This window comes from Herpailurus yagouaroundi, unplaced genomic scaffold, assembly GCF_014898765.1.
Source record: "Herpailurus yagouaroundi ecotype Mexico unplaced genomic scaffold, PumYag 28, whole genome shotgun sequence".
Taxonomy (NCBI): Eukaryota; Metazoa; Chordata; class Mammalia; order Carnivora; family Felidae; genus Herpailurus; species Herpailurus yagouaroundi.
This window is the reverse complement of record NW_024412376.1, coordinates 155634020-155649609: the sequence shown is the minus strand read 5'-3', so window position 1 is coordinate 155649609 and position 15590 is coordinate 155634020. Positions and strand designations below refer to the sequence as shown.

General features: G+C 43.4%; 1 long non-coding RNA gene across 1 annotated transcript in view; it reads right to left on the bottom strand.

The window, feature by feature from the left end:
* Nucleotides 1-15163, bottom strand: part of LOC121037878 (uncharacterized) — a 62306-nt gene extending 47143 nt beyond the window's left edge. Inside the window, exon 1 of the long non-coding RNA XR_005794044.1 lies at nt 14047-15163. This is a non-coding gene — a long non-coding RNA (uncharacterized LOC121037878). The remainder of the gene's footprint in view (nt 1-14046) is intronic.
* Nucleotides 15164-15590: the final 427 nt, after the last annotated feature.

Below are 15590 nucleotides of genomic sequence, written 5' to 3'. Positions count from 1 at the left end.
ATTGTTACAAATCCTAGGCTTGAAATAACATACATCCACCATCTCACAGTTTCCATGGGTCAGGAGTCCGGACACAGTTTATCTTGGACCTCCACTCAGGCTTTCAGAAGGCTACAATAAAGCCATCAGCTCAGCTCTATTTGTATTTGGAGGCTTGACTGGGGAAGAATCTCCTTGCAAACCTACTCAAGTTTTCACAAAAATTCATTTCCTTGCAGGTGTATGATTCAGGTCCATGTTTTCTTGCTTTCTGTCATCCAGGGGCCAGGACTGGTCCTCAGCCACCCTCAGTTCCTTGCCACATGGGTCCTCTATAGGCCCTCCCACAAACTGCAGATCGCTTCTTCAAAACCAGCAGAAGTATCTCTCACTCCAATCTGCTCAGAGTTTTATATAATTTAACACAATGGTGGAAATGATTACCATATTCTGCATATACCAGCTTTACCATATTCTGTTGTCTGAAGAAGTCACAGGTGCCACCTACACTCCAGGGGAGGGGATATACAAAGGTGTATTCATTGGGGGCCCCCTTTGGGCATGTCCACTGTACGTAGGCTTCCCTCCTTCCTTCAATATGTAGATGGCCTGATATGTATAAATCACACCATGATGAGTGAAACAAAAATGATTAAGGCAAGCCCCTATCCTCAAGAAGGTCATATACAAGTGGAAAACACAGTCCTGTGAATGGCTAAATTGTAGCTTGTAATAAATGCCTGCATGTAGTTATATACAAAGCACCATCCAGAGCCAGGAACACTAATTTTACAGACTGAAGATGGGAAAAGTTCACAGAGGAGGTGCTGTCTGCATAGGCTTTTGAAAGAGGAAGGGAACCCACAACGTTTAGCACAGTGCTTTACCTATATCGGGCACTAGCAAATGTGTGTTGAATAAAAAGCTAACACACGTGAACAAAGAACTAATTTTCCAAATGAGCAGAGTGAAGACTTAGGGAAACACCTGACATCACAGCAATTCCAACACAAAAAAATTGTGTAGGGTTGGTGTCGAAGGTCAAACTGGCCACATACTGCACAGGCCTTAAGAACTTCAAAGCCTTGAAAAGTCAGCCTCCTCATTCTATACCTGTGAAGCAGCATGGGTGCCAGAGAGTACAGAGCAGAGGGACATGGTCTTGGGTTGAAGGACAGGTGAGTACAAGGATAGAGCTCAGGGCAAGGGCTCACCCATCAGAGGAGAGACGAGCGCAGAGCTGTCCAGGACTACAGCTAGACAGGTGGTTCTAGACCAGTGAAATGCAGACAGTCGTCCACTTCTAAAAGTTGTATTTTCAGACAACCTTCCTGTTCATACAGCACACACCAACACCATAACTGCCTTTGATCTACCCAGGAAAGACTTTCCTCCATGAGCTGGCAAATGAACACTTTGAACTATTTAATACTAGCACTTGCCAAGGTCCATTCTAACAATGTCACCACCTTGGGCTGTACAGTAGTGTTTAATGCATAAATATGAGTGCAATATTGCAAAGATCTTCAAACGGGTTCTGGAGAGCCCCCAGGGGGGCCTCTGAGACCCTGTGTTCCTCTCCCCTTTCCAATCGAGATCACTCCATTTCTGTATGTTTTGCAGACTGGGATCCTGGGAAGACTTTATTTGAAGAAAATTCCATTGTTTGTTTGCTTGTGTTTTTCCACCAAACCACTGTGTTATTACATTTTGCCCTTTTCTTAATAAAAATGGGAAATTGGAAAACGGTCTTGACACAAGTGAGGGAAAACATAAGCCTCATAAACATATTACAATCAAAATTAAGATGGAAATCTTTAAGATCACCCAGAGCAGCCGAGCTTCATTTCAATTCAATGTTTAATGAACGCATCATGGGCCAACCAGACATGTGATTAATTGTGAAGGGAAAGAAGTGAAAGATTAACGTACAAAATATCAATAATGTATTGTTGAAGATTATGACTAAAACTAAAGATGTAATTAGGGATTTTATGATATTTCAAGCTCTCTGGAATGGGGCTCTCACCACGACACGAAATGTCTGTATCTTTCACACATTTAAGGTTAACACATACATGTTTTTTAGCAATGCGTATGTATGTACAAACCAGAAGACTATTTGCAAAACCAAAAGTGTTTTCATTAAACTCATGAGTTAATGTCTGCCTCCAGCAATGCATCTTGAATATTCTCATCATCTACAACATACAACATATCTTTTCTTTTGGTTGTAGTTTTACTTTCAATATCCATCTCATAAGTTTGGTTTCGATCCAAATCTGCTTTCTTTAATTCTTAATTCTGGCCTTTGTTTTAGCTAAGAATTTTAATCACTCTAACAAATCAAGAAAAAAAGCTTCAGAAATTCATGGCAAATATCTCTAACACTGGTCCTATTCTCCTTTCCTTCTTGTTTCATTTCAAATTATTCAAGTATAGAGAATTTCTGATCACCACAATAAGAAGCCAATAACAGTGTAGGAGCTTGTTATGAGGAAATACATCTAATGGAGATCTACTTTGCCTTGGCAGTGAGAAAAACAAATATTAAGACAAATAGAATCATTGTGCAGAAGCATGATCTCCCCTTCAAACATTACGAGAATGAGAAATCTAAGAAGCCTTAATGGGCAAATATTTGGATGGGAAGCATTATAAAACCTACTTTTCCAGAATTCCACTGCCTTCCTATGTCTTGCATTTCTTTGCTTCCTGAGTCTTGTCAACAAATAGCCTGTCTCTCTGGAAATATTCAGCAATACAACAAACAAGCATAAAACACCTATCATGGACATTACACTGTCCTAGGTGCTATGTAAGATCCAGTGCTGAGCTTATCTGAGAGTTTATAGTGTATCAGGGGAGCTAATTCATGTAATCTAACAAAATGTAAAAATATACAAGTACTTAAAGAGAGAAAAAGATAAGTTTTTTTTTTTTTGAGAAGGTAGCATTTGAGCTGGTTTTGAAATATTGGTAAGATTTAGACTTGCAAAGATGAAGGCATCCCTAGAAAGGGAACTCATGAATAAACATGCCAAAATGATAAAGCACAAAACAGTTCAGAAAATGAAACCCAGAACTTGGGCTTTGCAAACTGAAAGACTCAGTTTCAAACCCTAGCTGATTAAGCCAATTCAAACATCTTCTTAGAAGGCACAAAGGACTCTTTCCTCCGGGATGTTGAAACATGACGTTGGGATGCAGACATGACTTCTGCATGTTGAGGCAGCATGTTTTATCCCACACTGCCTCATTCTTTCCCTCCCACCCTGTGCTATGTTTATGCTTAGTTACTGACACATACAAAGCCACCTGCTCAAGGGCATCCATGTTTCAGAGCCTGGATTCAAACTGAAATCTCTATCATTTCAAAGCCTCTGCTCAGCCAAGATCAAGCTGCCCACATCCCCTTGCCTCCCCCACTAGAATCTGTCTTCTTGACTTTTAACTATCCTGGGAGCCCAGCATCCACGCATCCCACCCACACCTTGCTAGGCAACCAGCAGCTCTGGGAAAAAAGAAGAAGCTCAAGCTTCATTCTGCCAATTGGCCTTTGTTCTTTCTACTTCTTGGTGCAATTTTAAGTCACAAACAAATAAGTAGCCACCCCATGCATTGCCTCCACCTAAACTTCTCATCTGTGTCAATTTATAATAACATATGGAAAATGCCAACTGAACCGAACATTCAACATCTTGAACCCAGTAAAACAAGAAAAAAAATTTAATATCACAATGACCTACGTTACTATGATACATCAAGATATATTCAACCACCATTTGGGAAATATTTCCTCCCATGACAGGGAAGAGAAAGTGAACACCTCCCCTTGCCAATGAGTGATGGGCTACTGCATAGTGAGAGAAGTCACCTTCTGTGACTATGTGTGAAGCCATGAAGTCAGCCCTTTCCAGGTTTCATTAACATGGTATCTTAGCTCAGGCCGCTGTAACAAATTACCACAGAGTGGCTGGCTTAAACAACAACGTTTATTTCTCACAGTTGTGGAGATTGGTAAGTCCAAGATCAGGGTGCTGGCAGGTCCCGTGTCTGATGACAGCCCTCTCCCTGGTTTGCAGATAGTCATATTCTGGGGTAGCCTCACAGAGCAGAGAGCAGAGAGAAAGAGACCAAATTCTCATCCATGAGGACACCACTCACAGATCTAGCACCTCCCAAAGACCCCGCTTCTTAATACTATCCCATCCAGTTAGGATTTTGACATGTGAATTTGGAGCAGACACATATACTCAGTCCATAACATGTGGTCTTTGCAATCACTCTATAAGGAAGGTTGTTTTCATCTTGTTTACATGTGAGGACTCTTCAGCTCAAAGCAGTTAAGTGATATGCCTAGAGTCATATCACAAATTAGTTACCAAGCAAGAAGCAGAAATTCAAACTTGGCTTTGTTAAAGCCTAACTCCTAACCTCTTGTTCCTGTATAGAGATATGTCCCAGTGCGGGTCCTTCAGAATCCACTCCACAGTGTCTCCCCATCTGACCTCTCCTTTCCAAACTCTGCTCTTTCTACCCTAAGCTCTCTAACTTGCCAAGATTTGAGTGCTCACAATGTGCTAAGTACTGTTCCCAATGATTTAAAATCACTTAATTTTTACAACAGCCTGATGAAGTGGGCGGAGCTGGTGCTCATATATGAATTGTATCCATCCTGATGGGCCAGTGCCATTCATGCCAACCAGTTCCTATATACTTTTAGTATCACTCCTGGAATGTACACTATAATTATGCCTGCCTACGAGATGGGAAAGGTGAGGCTGAGAGAGGTAAGGTGACACAGCCAAGGCCACATGGTTGGGAAGTGGCATCAGCAAGATTGAAACCCAGGTCACTTTGGTGGCAAAGCCCATCCCCACACCTCACTCCACATATCTCTGAGGCCTCTGCCTATTCCAACGGGGCCTGCATTCAAATAGCTCATCTGTTTGTCATTTACCAACCCCATGAACTCAGAGGAACAGGGAGCTTCTGTGAGCTTATATTTCCTCATCTGTACAATGGGGCTACAACATACAACGCAAGTATTTGCCATGAGGTATCCATCTAAATACAGTCACGAGCATGGCTGCCTTTGGCAGTCACTGAATTATTATTGGTGGTGGTGGTGGTGTTACTTGTTATTGTCATTTCAAAAAAAACCTTCAAAAGGCGTTTCAGATTCCTTATGACCTATTTACCTCATTGTTCCTCAAACTTAATGTCTTCCTGGGCCCCTATCAACAGTCACATAAATAGGAAATGTGTTTCCATTTTCATGCTCCTGATCACATTGTTCTCAGTCTGCCTTTCCCATCTCTCTACCTATGGAAAAAGTTCCTAATAAATGTCCAACTCAGCGTCAGTGCCACCTTTCAAAAGAAGCTTTCTCCAATCCCACCACCAGAATTAATCATCTTAAATTACCAGTGCACCTCACTTTTATCTCCAGTGAACAATTTTTTCATTTACTTTTCATTCATTCATCTCCCAAAAGGCTACAACCTCATTCGTTCACGTCTGCATCTCCCACAATATCTAACTGAATACATAGAAGAGAGAAAAGGAAGAGAGGGAGTGAGCAGAGAAGAGATGGTCCAGAGATGAGCCCAATGGGGGATAAGACAGGACAGATGCTGGGCAGAGCCCAGAGAGGATGTCTGGCTGGCCAGAGCTGTTGTGTCACCAATATCCTGGGTGTCATGCATTAAAATAAACCTTGTGGGCTCTAGTCAGTCATGTGGATACTAATTAGCTGGGTGATTTTAATCAAGTCAGTTTATCTCTCTGGGCCTTGGTATCTTTAATTGTAAAATGAAAGAAATGCACTAAGTCTCAAGGGACTCTTCCAAGACTGAATTCCATGCATCCATGCCCCACCTCCAGACACACTGCCATCACACATAAGCTTGCAATGATCATAGTGTGGTGTCACTGCCTGGCTCCTCCATGAAACTCTGAGCTCCTGCAAGAGATGTATCGTGCAGTGGATCTTGTTGGCTACTGCCTCCTTTTCACTCAGCATTATTTTGCTGAATGTATGAATGAATGATCTGAAGGAATGAAGAGTTCCAGCAACCCCAGAGCAGAAATCTGGACCCAGGAAGAATTGGTATAGCAGTGATTTTGTGGCTCCTGGTGACAGAGTTGGATGTGAACAGGCTGCCCATATTTCCCAGTTTGCTGGGACAGTTCCGTTTTTGTCTATTGTCCTAGTGAAATTATTATAGCATCCCCTTTTTTCCTCACAAGGGTCCCCATTGGATGATAAGTTAAACGGTCACCCAGGAATGAGGGAACTTAGTGTTTTCAGTACTGACCATGCACCAGATGCCTGGATCAGCCATTCTCCATGCATGTTCTTTTTCAATCTACCTCAGAACCCTTAATATGAATGTTATTATCCCCATTGTCCAGATAAAGAAATTGAAGCTCTGTAAGTTGATACAAATGGCTGAAAACCTCAGAGCCACTAATAAGTAAGACAGACTCATATCCCAGACTGCCTGAATCCAAAGCCCTGCACTTTCTATGCTGCCATGTGGTTGGATCATGGGGAAGATTAGGAAATGAGAAAGATCATGGTTCTCTAGACTCAGGGTGAGATTTCTCCCACTCTTAGCTCTTTTGTTACATTCCCTCTATTTCTAATTTCTTTCTCCACTCCCAAATCCCAGGATGGCCACAGTTTCAATTTTGGTGAAGTGGTCACATCTCTCCTCTTTCCATCACTCTTTTTCTGCTACCTTAGGAGACTAAAGCTGTAAGAGAGTACTGTGCTCTATAACTCAGAAGGAGCCACAATGTTGTTGAGTATAACACATGGCAGGAGTTAATATTCATGGTGCAAGAGAGGATGTGTGCAGAGAAAGCAGACTCAGAGGCAAAGCAGAACTGGGCTTTCTCCCCAGACGCAGCTACAATGGAGAAGGACGTGGGCTTTGTGAGTCCACCTGTGTGGGTTTGAGTCCTGATCAACCACTTCTGCCTATTTGATGTTAGGCTAATTAGGTAGCCGTTCACAGCCTCGGTTTCCTCATCAATAACCACCCATTGCCACTTGGTCAGAAGACTTGTTCTCACCAGCCACTGGTTGACAGGGACAGTGCAGTTAAAGTTTAGGGTCTTAGGGCTCCCCTGCCCATGAACGAGATTCCCCGGGGCAAATCCTCTGTCCTCTCCCTGGTTTCCAATGCATCCTCTGGCTAGAACCCAAAGACTCTTGAACCTCCCTCCCTCCAATCTCTCCACCATCTTTCCTGGTCACCCTCTCATTCTGAGTTCGTGGCAATGGCCTTCTGCTTTGCCCTTCTCCCTTCCCTCCACCAATTTATTCTCCACTCGGATTCCAGATGGATTTCTTTTAAAGTGCAAATCTATTCATATCACTTGCCTACTTAAAATTCTCCAGTCGTTTCCTCTTGCCCTCAGAATCAGTTCAAACTCCTTGGAGAGAATTACACAGCCAGGGTGCCCTCACCCCATCATTTCCTGCTCTCCAGCCAGAGTGAACGTCTCTTGGTCCCATTAAGGGGCCACACTCACCCTTGCCTCAGGGTTCTCATGATATTTTTCTCTGTTCCTGGAATGTTCTTCTCTCCTGCCCATCCTCCACCCCACTCACTCACTCACTCATTCCTCATCTGGTTAACTCTTTCAGGCCATTTAAATCTTAGCCTGAATCTCGCCTTGAGGATGAGTCTGTCCTTACCTTATATGCCAACCAAGGTCACCCAATTATGGGTGTCAAATCCCCTTGTAAAATTCAGGACACTCTGAATGACTCATTCAGGGCTCTCTTCACCTCCAGACTGAACCCCCATGGGAGAGGGGACCACCTCTCACTTGCATCCTGCTATATCCCTACACAATGAGGAATCAGAGGCAAGGCAGGAATCCCATTTGTTCGTCCACTCACTCACTCATTCATTCATCAGTTCTTTCCATTGTGGTAGAGTGGGCATTTCTCTCCTCTTTCCATCACCTGCTCTCTACTACTGCCTACAAGAAAGGACTGTGCCTTGAACTCAGAGAGGAGAAAGACTCACAGACTCTTTGAGAGTATCACCTACCAGAAGTTGACCCTTAAAGTGTAAGAGGTTAAATGTCTTTAAGGTCTTGAAGCCAGACCTTGGTGAGGACTTCTCTACCTTTCCCTTCCTTTTAATGGCAACATGTGAAATCCTCAGTCTGCCCCATGCCCCTTCCCAGCAGTGGGACCATGTGGAGCAGGGAATGACACAAGTTTAAGGTAAGACACTGGAAGCAGGCAGATTTAAGAAAAGAGTAATGGATGAAAACGGGCAAAGGCTCATGTGGGAAGAGAGGGAAAGGAAGAAGTTCTGGGTGTGTCCTGAGAGACTCCAACTAAATCCCCCATCTAGAATTGGACTAGAGAAGCCATCAGAACATCTACCCCCCTGTGGATTCTGGATGGTTTAGAATATTTGTATTGCTTAGGCCTGCAATAAAAGACTGATCTAAATGTTTGCCCAAATTCCCTGTATATGCTCATAAAGGGCTGATCATTTTGTTTGTAGTCCTCCTTTGGCAAACACTAGTGGCTATCCACCAGAATCCATGTATTCCTTCTTCCATAGGAATAAAATTTAAGCATGGGCATTTCTAGGTTATGCCCACATTTCCCAGACCTCCTTATAGCTAGCTATGCATGCTAAGTGCACGACTAAGTTTAGACCAATGGGATGTGAATGGCAGTGACATGTGGACCTTCTGCACCATCACCAAGTCACTGGTCCTAGAGAGTTTCTAATTCCTTTACCATGAACAGCATCACAGGGGGACCATGCAAATGAGGACAAAGCCTTAAGGAATGCACACCAATAACATGAAAGAAGGAAACTGGGTCCATGAATGGCCACATGAAGTACAGCAGCACATCAACCCTTATTATTCACCTCAGGGATGTTTCATGAGAGTACAATAAACTCCTCTTCCTTAAGTCATGGTATTGAGGGTATCTTTGTTACAGCAGGTTAGCCATTATCCCAATTAACAGATTTCGGGCTTGTTTCTTTGTTTTCCACATCAAATGTGTAGAGCTGGGTTTTCAAATCATTGGATGTGTAAAGCAACAAGGAACTTTCAGAATGTGTGTTTTCTCTTAATACCATATAGTAATCCTAACAGTGCTCCCTTGGGACTCACTTAACCAGGCAAAGGCACACATGTTGAATTTCATGCACATTGAATTTAGATGCGTTTTGAGGCTCTTATGAAAATATATACAAATTATATCTATATATCTATCTGTTATAGCACAGTTGACATGCAAATGACATTCATGTTTTAGCCCAAAATCTGCCTTCCCCAAGAAGTCTTCCCTGAACTCTTCCTACAACACTAACCAGTCTCTCTTTGTGCAGCCCTGTTATGCAATCAGTCTCCCTAAGTGTCCTCCACTTTCCTGGATAGGCATCTGTGTACAACTTCTCTCTTCTGCCAGTTTATACACTGATGTCTCTTCACTCATTGGCTTATTTTTTTAGAGAGAGAGAGAGAGAGAGAGAGAGAGAGAGGGTGAGAGCAGGGGAGAGGAGCAGAAGGAGAGAAAGAGAGAATCTTAAGCAGATTCCACACTCAGTGTGGGGTCCGATGTGGGGCTCAAACCCATGACTCTGGGATCACGACCTGAACTGAAATCAAGAGTCAGATGCTCAACTGACTGAGCCACCAGGTGCCCATACTCATGGACTTATTGAGGACCTTTATGTGCCAGGTACTGTGCTAGGTGCTAAGGTCAGAATAATAAATGACACAGATGTCTATCCTCAGAGTCTGGTGGAGGGAGAGAAAGACACGGATCAGATATGACAATACAGTGGCAAGTACTACTACAGTGACATGAACAAAGTAGTTTGAGGACAAAGACAAGGAACTAACCACTGGGGGGATTTGAAAGTCTTCATGGAAAGGGGAGTTATTTGAATAGTCTGTAATATCTCATCCAAATACCATCACATTTTTTTGGTATATCAACCAGGAATAGTCATAAAATAACACCAACACATTACTAGTATGTATACTATTCCATTTGATCCACACAACCAGCTCTGAAATATGGGTGTTAACATTGCTCTATTTTTACAGATGGAAAAATTGAGCTCCATAATCTTTGGCTCTCTCAGGGTCACTATGTGAGTGAATGGATTTAAGCGAAAGTCTTTGGGTTCAAAAGTATGTGAGTTTTCCACCCCTACCCCCTCTTGGCCTAGCTTCTTGGGGACTGGCCTTTCATGCCAGCAGTTTATCTGGTTTTGATTTGCCATCTCCCTCAAATGCTGTCTTTCACCTCTATCCCTAAGCTCTGTATAGTGCAGCTTCAGGAAGGAGATGCCTCATATCCCCCTAATGGCTGATATAAATTCCCACAATATCAGAACCCTGGAGCCTGGTTATCTGAGAGAAGGCATCAGATGGCATATTTTAAAAACTATTGACTCCACCAGTTAAACTGTTAGGGATTTAAATTTCCCATTATAATTCTCCCAAAATCTATCCTATTAGAATGATGAAGACATTACTAAAAGTGGTGTTAAATATGCAAGATCCAAAAACACATATAAACCAAGAATAGATTGATCCAAAGGAGGCCAAATACATTCCGAGGACAGCATACCTACCTACTTTCAAAAAGCAAAGAAGAGTCATCTATAACTCAGAAAAAATAAGCAACAATATAATCCTTAACCTTGTTAACAGGGCGGGGGTGTAGGGGGCAAGCACAAACTAAAATGACACAGGGTATTTCACTAGTTTTTTTTTTTAAATAGATGAAGCATATTGCAAAATTGGGATTAACCATTTAATTACAAATACGTTAAAAAAAATAAATATTTCTCAGAATTTGCCAAGATGTTGACAGTGAATATAGTTAGGTAATGGTCATTTTTCTCTATTCCCTGAAACTTTAAAGTGCATGTATTATTTCCACCAAGAAAGAGAAGGTGGGGGTATTCAGGAAAAAGAAGGAGGTATTTAAGTATCCTAAGCAACATTAAAGAGGAAGGGATGGAACAAGAAACATATAAGCCATATAAAGACCAAGAGAATATCGTAAGAAAACAAGTCCTTGATCTTTGTGCCAAGATTAAGGCCATCTGGTGAGTCCTATGGAGCCCTTCTCAGAATAAAGTTCTGAGTATACAAAATAAATGCATATGCTTACAAAAGAAACAAATTATATTGAAATAAAGCTAACAAAATGTTAAAGCACACAAATTCGAGACTAAGTGATATGTGTGCTTCCTTATTGATGCCTGAAATAGTAAGTGGTGGGCCTAATAATAAATAAGTCATAATAAATAGTATAATAATAATAAATAAGCACAAATGATATTTCAGCATATCTTCCACAACTGTAGTAGAATATGAAAGCTGATACTACTATGGTTTGTTATTCACATTCATCACCAAAAGACATCCCGAATTTCAGTTAGCAATAAGTGAAAATAATAGTGCTGTTCTTTTTCATCCACACTCATGAACAAAGGTTGGAACCTCGGTTTCAGAAACTCTATAGAAAGACCGTATTTCAGGATAATGCCATTTTAGCTAGACAAGAGAACTAACATTTGTTAAGTGCCTACTATGTACCATGAACGGTAATATAAAACATCATGTTCGTTATAAACCCACTTTTCCGTTTACCCTCCCTAGAGGACATTGAGAGTGATAATAAGATAAGGTTGGGAAAAGAGGCTCCTCTGTTGAATTGAGGCCATATTAATAACATTAAATAACAGCCCAAACAGCTATCCTCTGTCAAGGTTAAATTCTACTAAACAATTCACTCCTAAATTCCTATGGTTGACTACCATCAGAATCCAAAAGTCGCAATCAAGAATTCCAAGTTTATGATCTTTCTTCAAGCCCTAATTGTCTATGTCTTAAAAGCTAGAGACATTGGGGCGCCTGGGTGGCGCAGTGGGTTAAGCGTCCGACTTCAGCCAGGTCACGATCTCTCGGTCCGTAAGTTCGAGCCCCGCGTCGGGCTCTGGGCTGATGGCTCAGAGCCTGGAGCCTGTTTCCGATTCTGTGTCTCCCTCTCTCTGCCCCTCCCCCGTTCATGCTCTGTCTCTCTCTGTCCCAAAAATAAATAAAAACATTGAAAAAAAAAAAAAAAGCTAGAGACATTGAACAGGTGCTTGGCACACAAAACAGAGGGCCGATAACAAGGGCAGTTGCCCCACCAAAAACCCACAGTGGGAAGGACAGCAAGGCTTCTGTATAGGATGGGGAGGGAGGGAGGGAGGAACCTGGTGCTCTGAGAAGTGAGGTGGGGGAACACCTCACCTCTCAGTGTTATATTCTCCAAGAGATGCTCTGGGTGGAAAAGAAAGACCCTAAATTCAACAGACTTTACAGAGCATTGACCTTCTGCCCAGCAATGATCCATCAAAGACTACAGGATCTCCTTTCTTCCCCAGGGAGCCCTACTGTGCTGCAGAAAGTCCTGCATACAACTGGCTTTACAATGGACTTGAGCTGAGGCTCTGCCGGTAGAGTCTGGATTTTCTGTTATTTGGGCCTTTTCCCTAGGTCATATCAAGATACTTAAATAAGAGACCATCTTGTGAAATGTCTTCAATCTAAAAGCAAATGTTTAAATTGCGAGATCAGAGGAAACCAAAGGCTCAAGAAACTAAATCAAACATGCAAATTCAACTTAAATACAGCAAAGAAAGCAACTGGTTACAGATGGCCACGTGGACAAATGGAGTCTAGTTGTCTATCTGGTCACTTTACTTATTTACTTATTTACAGGGCCATCTTGATGCACGACAGGCCTTCCTGAAGACTCTGTGTATCTGCAGGTAAATCTAGCACAGGAAATGGCATAAGAGTAGGAAGCTCAACAAATATTTGCTGAATCCAAATTGATTTTCCTAAGAGCTGACTCCTCTCCCTCTTACCCAGCAGTAATGTATCCTGAGGTTTTTTCAGCTCTCTTGCAGTCAGGCTTAGCCTGAGGCTACAGAGAGAACAAGGTCAAGGTTAATTAGGAACAGCCAAAATTCCCATAATGACAGGATTCAGGACTTCTAAGGACAAATCCTCAGAGTTCATGTACTCTAAAGTTCTTATTCCATGGAAGAGGGAGCAGGAGCCTCAGGGGACACCCAAGGACTTGTCCACTGGCTTACAGTGGGGGTGGGGGATTTAATCAGTGACCACATGCAGGCTTCTTCGGAAATTTGAATTCCATTCGGAAGTGTGGAATATTTACCTGAATATTCAGATAAGAGCAAGTCAGGAAACAATTCTGCAACTGCAGTTTCTTTGAATGCACCGTGAGTTCTTTCTCACAGTTCTGCACTCCCTTCTCCTACTGGTTTGGCAGGAAAAAAAGCACACAGACAGTGACAGTAATAATTATTTGGGCAACTAGCAGGAAGTGTCCCCCTAGAAGGCACCGGGACACAAGCTGCAGGGACGAGAGACATAGATCCTGTCTAGCCAAGATTACTGTTGGATCAACAGCATTGTTAGTGGGAGTCCATGAAAGAAGCTGCCCAGTATGACACTGGTGTTTCATGTCTCAGATGGCCCCATGCACTTCTAAAGAAGCTAGATCCAGAGGGAAAGAGAGAGGCTGGCCCAGCCTGGGCAAGAGGGAGGGTGAGACCAAGGAGCAAGCTCTGTTTGTGGGAGGGACTCGCAGCAGCCAGGCCCTGCACAGGCCCTCGAGGCTGTAACCAAAAGAAAAGTCAGACCTTGCCCCCAAGAGGACCCCTGCAGACATCAGTGCTGACCCTACAATAACAATGCTACCACATACAGCTGTCCCCCACTAATCTGAAGGGGACACGTTCCAGGATCCCCAGGGATGCTTGAAATCGCGAATAGTACCAAATTCTATGCATACTATGCTTTTTCCTATGCATACACACCTATGGTAATGCTTAATTTATAATACGGAACAGTAAGAGATGAATAACAATAACCAATAATAAATAGAACAATTATAACAATATACCGTAACATAACTTAGATGAATGAGGTCTCTGTCTCCCTCAAAATACCACATTGTACCTTACTCACCATTCCGATGATGCTGATGCTGATGATTTGAGATAACAAATGCCCACGTGATGAGATGAGGTGAGGTAAGTGACGCAGGCACTGTGACGTGGCATTAGGCACGTCCCCAGTCCCTGCTCCAGGCCCAGTGAGTCAGAATCTGGGCAGGGGCCCAGCAGTCTGTGTTTTATCCAGCGTGGGTTAGATACTGCTCTAGTTGATGGAGACACCCAAAGGACACTGCCTCAGTGGGCCCAGAAAGTGAGGAAGGGACCAGAAATTTGGGCAGTGGTCGTCCCTGCTGGAGGAGGACATGAACAGCATTAAGAAGCCAGAGGAGCAGGGTACCTGGGTGGCTCAGTCAGTTGAGCATCCGACTCTTGATTTCGGCTGAGGTCATGATCTCAGGGTGGTGAGTTCAAGCCCCGCGTTGGGCTCCATGCTGAGTGTGGAGCCTAATTGAGATTGAGGAACAAGTCATGGTAACAGAGGAAGTGAGAGCACAGGAGACAGAAGCACAAGGAAATTCATAGGGTCTTTGGGTCCCAGGTTGTTTGGAATGAAGTGCTGTTGGGGGAGGTGGGAAGGAGAAGAAATAGGCTCATGTGTGGGGCCTCCCCATTCCTTCTTTCCCTCCTGCGGGCTCACCAGACCCTTCTTCAATTTCCTCCCTGGGCAGTTCTAGATGACCATGGGGAGCACAGAGATAGGACCAAGTGTCCAGGTCTACAGTCATCCCAGGAAGCCTGCAGTCAGTGGACCCTCAGGAGACAAGCCGGTTCTGGAGATGAACACTTGGGAATCACTAGAGGTTTGATGGTTACCAAGACTGAGCTCTGGAGCACCTGCCTGGACTCATGATTTCCATCCTACATGCGCCAACCATGTGACCGCGGGCAAACTTCTCAGTCTCTGTTGCCTCGTGTACAGTGGAGATGGCAAGAACAGAACATACATTTTAGGATTGTGATGAGGACAAAAAGAAGTAAATGTAAAGCCTTTAGAATAGGCCCTGCATGGTGGTCTTAGCATCAATTATGAGCGACTATTAACAGTATTATTTCCTTTTCATTATCCCTGAATGTGGTGAGATTTGAAGGAATGGATCAGGTCCTCTGAGATGAGAGGACCAATGGGCTCTTTTACTCTTTCTGCTTCAGCAGCGTTAACTCAGGCCCTGACCTCTGGGGCCCTGCATTGCTCTCCTCCTTCTAGCCTGCACCTCTTCTTCCCTCCCTGCCCCCCCCCCCATCATTGTCTTCTCAGCTGGACTCAGTTGCAACCACCCAGGATATCAGGACATATTCGATGGGTGGCTGAGCTTGAAGACAAATCTCCAGGAGGAGAAAAATTTCTTTAATCCATATTGGGGCTGATCACCTACTGGGCACAAAAGCCTGGGAGACAGAGTCCCTGGCCTCCAGGACCCCCCCTGGCTGGAGGTAGAAGGTGGTGTATACATGCACCATATGAGTACTAAGTGAAAAAAGCCAGGAACGGGAGTCAGAGCACAGGAAGAGGCCCAAAGGAGAAAACTTTATCTCTGACTAGAACCCTCCCCCCAC